The sequence below is a fragment of the Petaurus breviceps genome, unplaced genomic scaffold (assembly GCF_028583685.1).
Source record: "Petaurus breviceps papuanus isolate PSGF00001 unplaced genomic scaffold, PetGlider_PUasm1.0 387, whole genome shotgun sequence".
NCBI classification, from domain to species: domain Eukaryota; kingdom Metazoa; phylum Chordata; class Mammalia; order Diprotodontia; family Petauridae; genus Petaurus; species Petaurus breviceps.
In genome coordinates, this window is record NW_027186308.1 from 849850 (window position 1) to 854063 (window position 4214).

The window sequence follows — 4214 nt, forward strand, 5'->3', positions numbered from 1 at the left end:
GAGAGAGAGAGAGAGAGAGAGAGAGGAGAGAGAGAGAGAGACAGAATTCTTCCTGGTAAATCAAGTAAGTCCTTCCTCCTCAAGCCATTTCCAATTCCCATTTTATAGTAATTAGGAAACAAAACAATTCCCCTGAAATGCCAACTCTTCCCTTCCACTAAAGTTTTCAGGATTCCCAAACAAAGAAATCAATATTTGTGTTAGTATACAACCTTGGCAAAGATCCATTTGCCTAAAAAACCTAAGGGAGTTTCCACTTTCCTTTGGGCACTCTCACTTTGGTTAACAATATGACATTCCCTTTTATTGATTTGGCTGCTCTTCCCCTGTTTTCCTTGGGGGCATTGAATGCACTCCCTCTGGTGTGAATGGCTTCCATTCTCTGTGGCACAAGAGCTGCCTTGGGATCAGGAATGTGCCTGACTCAGGCCTCCTGGCTGGGTGACCCTGGGTAAATAACTTCATCTGCTGATTCTCTCCTTTACTCTAGGACTCTCAGGTGTAAAGAAGGTCCCCCCTTTCCCCCCCATTGGCAGAGGCCATTTCTTCCTCTGGAGTTCTTTGTACCAACAGAATCACCTGTCTAGGCCTCATCCCTTCTATTCAAGGGACTAAACAATATCAGCTCAAAATTTAAATAAAAAAATGAATAGAAATCTATTTTTCTCCTTATTTCCTCTCTTGGAAAAAAAGGAAAAACACAACTTTTGTAATGAATATTCAGAATCAAGCAAAACAGAGCCCTGCACTGGCTGTGCCCCAAGCATGGGCATCGCTTTGTGCCCTGCGTCCCTCGCCCCTGGTAGGAGGGGGGCAGCAGTTCTCATAGTTGGTTCTCTGCAGTCTTGGATGGTCAGTGCATTGATCAGAATTCTCAAAGCTTTCAGGTTCAACAAAGCCTACCATGTGCCAGGCACTGTGCCCAGTGGAGGGGAGAAAAGTACAAAGAATGAAATTGCCTTCCTCCCAGGAGGGGGAGCTGGCAAGTCCATGTAAGACCGATAGAAAGTGGCTTGGCTCTGGGGAGCATGAGGACAAATAATGAAACATCACCTGCTTGCTATGGGATTCTGCCCTAATGGGGGAAGGCAACAAAATATATAAAGATGTTTGCAGTATAAATATGAAGTGACTATAAAATAGATATAAATGTATAGATGTGTGCATATATACATCCATATATGTGTACACAGACGTGTGTACTCACACAGATTTATATGTATGAAGTAGTTAAATGGGAGGGCAGGCACCACCTGGCATTGGCAGGATTGGGGAAGACTTCCTGCAGAAGATGGGGCTGTCACTGATGGTGACTCCAGTACCATGGAGAGCACCATCTCCTCCCAGCTGACATCCTGGTGCTGCTCTCTGACCCAGAGCTCCCAGAGGCAGAAGGACAGTTAAGGATGGGGGTAATGGAGAAGATCTTAGAGGGAACAGTGGACCGACTTTGGGCTTATCAGTGATGGGCAATGAATAGCCATCTTGTAACATCCCAGGTGATGCCTGGGTATCATTAGGAGAGTGTGACACCTAGGGGTCAAGTAGAAAAGGGTTCCTAAATTACACCAGAGTTCTTTGGGGTTAGATTAAAAAAGTTAGCATCTGTGAAGTGCCGTGCAGAACTTAAAATGTGTACTCTCCTGAGGCCAGGCCGCAGCCGCTCTCCACAGGGGCACTCTGGGCAGATCCCGGAGATTCTTGCAGAGCCTTTAGGCCTCTCCTCGCCATGACCGGCATGTACGTGCTGAGCGAGCTCACTCCTATGGTTGGGCTGGAAATGATCATTCCTCCAGAATACCTTTTAGTATGTGGGGGGTATCTCCTGTTCATTCTACCAGAGGTTTAGGTTAAAGAGTCAGGGTTGTTTTGACTTGCACTTCTTAAAACTGTTCATGAGCTGGCCCTCTCCTCCCTTCCTTGTAGTTCCACAGACAAAGCTCTGCATCCCCATCTCTGAGCCTTTGCATGACTGTGTCTCATGCCCAGAGTGTACTGCCCCTTCCTGGCCACCTCACAGTCTCCTTCACTCTTCCAGCTCAGACCAAATCCCCCTTCTGCAAGAAGCCTTTCCCAGCCCCCCTCAATGCTCATGCCTCCCCTCTGAGATGATCTCCAGTTACACTGTACACATTGAGCTCCTAGGTGCATTGTCTGTTATCTTCCTTACTAGAATTGGTGATTATTCTGGTGAGAGGGAAAGAGACCCCAAGATGAGGGACCAAGCAACTTCATTACTTGGAAAATCTGTCTCCCTCTTCCTCCTTCTCCCCCCTTTTCCTTTCCTTCTCCCTCTCCCTTCTTCTTCTCTTTCCATCTGTCCCTCCCCTTCTCTCTTCTTCCCCTTTCCTTTCCTTCTCCCTCCCCTCTCTTTTCCTTCTCCCTCTCTCTCCCCTTCTCTCCTCTTCCCCTTTCCTTCTCCTTCTTCCTCTCCATCCCCTGCCTTTCCTTCTCCATCTCCATCTCCTTCCCCCACCCTCTCCCCCTCCCCATTTTAGAATTACAGTTACTGTATTCTGCAACAAGAGACAAGCTTTTGCAATGACATAGTGAAGAATTTAGGATAAAAGATCAGTTAACAGTTTGCTTCATGGGCCAGAACAATAATCACTTAATTCTTGTCCTCCTTTCCAACTTTGCTTCCATCATTCTTGAGAATCTTAGTCTGTCCTTCCGATGAGTTGGATTCGGGTCTTTTCCCAGATCTCTAAGGTGGCCCCAGGGCAGTTGATTCCCTATGGGCCAAGTCTCTCCTTGGATTTTGGAAGTATCTGCACTTTTATTCTGTTGGTCCTCCCTAACCTTGGGGGGCAGGGTGGGAGTGAACCTCTCCATTTATGTCTCCTTTTGTTTCTGTGTTGCAGGGCTCAAGACTTTTCTTCTAAAGTTGTTCATCAGGTAAGACCATAACTTTCTTATGCTGTATTATGGTATGAAACCACTTTGAAAAGTCCAAGTATTATTTTGAGAAAAGTCTCCTGAAGGGCAAACCCAGCTCGTGTTTTAGGAATTGAATCAGTGAGCATGTTCTGCCTGGTGGTTATCGGGTTTGCTCTGCCAGTGTATAGAAGGCTGGTCCAGAGTCTGGCTCCGCAGCCGAGGTTCAGTAGGGTGAGATACCTGGAGGTTTGCCTGTTTATGGTCCTTCAGGAAATAACTCTGGGAGTGGAGCCCCTTTCCCCAGTGCTCCAAGATAGCTGGTGTGCATTTTGGGTTAGCTGGCGCTTCCGGATCTTGAGACCCCATGGGATGGCAGACCTGGGGATCTAATAGATAGTGCTGTGTCCTGCTGGGCTGTCCCAGGGGCACAGAGGCTCTGAATTTACCCATGAGGGAGCCCTTGGGCTGATAGGTAGAGCAGCAGCTTTCCAGTCCCAAGTTTCCATGGAAATGGCACCTTCTGGTCCCATTTCCTGCAGAAATGGAAGAAAAGGTTTGCTAGCCCCAGGCCCTTTTCCTTTTGATGACCTAGAGGAGGGGCCCAGCCGGCAGTCGCCTGCGGCTCTTCTGCCCTCCTTTAAAATGTGTCAGCGCTACCTCCTTGGCATCCCGTCCCTGAGCCCAGGACAGACTGTGGTTTGGCAGCACGAAGCTCCCAGTGCCTGGCTGGCAGTCAGTGGGAGCCTGACTGAGGCTTATGTGGGTCCTGGAAGTATCCCGTTGCAAGAAACTGGGGCGTCATGTGCTCATTTAAAAATCATCAGAGAATGACGTCTTCAAAACCTGTTGAGCAAAACACCCAAGACCTTCAAGTTCAGATGCAGCATCCACCTTACGCGGTATCTACTGGAATTTAACAGCGTTTATTGAGGGCCTCGTACCAAATGATTTTAGAAATATGGAAATGTGTTTAGTAAATACCCATTGAATGTCACTGAAACACATCGTCTTTGAAAGACCCTCGATTATACAGGGTGGGCATATTCCCTCTACCATGAGCTTGCTGTGACTGGTGAGGCCATCCCTGGCAGCCAGCCTGTGGCCAGGTCCTCACCTGGGCATGGTCGGGGAAGTGCAGGCTCGCCTTTGGGTTAAGCAGTGAGGCCACGCGTTTATCACAGATGTTCCTGAGAGCTGGTGCCATAATCCCCCTCCCCCCCCCCCCCCCCCCCCCCCCCCCCGCCCTCCAGTGAGTTGCAGTGGGTATTTACTAAGCACATTTCCATATTTCTAAAATCCTTTGGTACAAGCCCACCAACCCCACCCCACCGACC

General features: G+C 48.5%; 1 long non-coding RNA gene across 1 annotated transcript in view; it reads left to right on the forward strand.

The window, feature by feature from the left end:
• LOC138170807 (uncharacterized) overlaps positions 1 to 4214 on the forward strand; it is a 92795-nt gene that overhangs the window by 80296 nt on the left and 8285 nt on the right. The window contains exon 3 of the long non-coding RNA XR_011170752.1: positions 2865 to 2898. This is a non-coding gene — a long non-coding RNA (uncharacterized lncRNA). The remainder of the gene's footprint in view (positions 1 to 2864; positions 2899 to 4214) is intronic.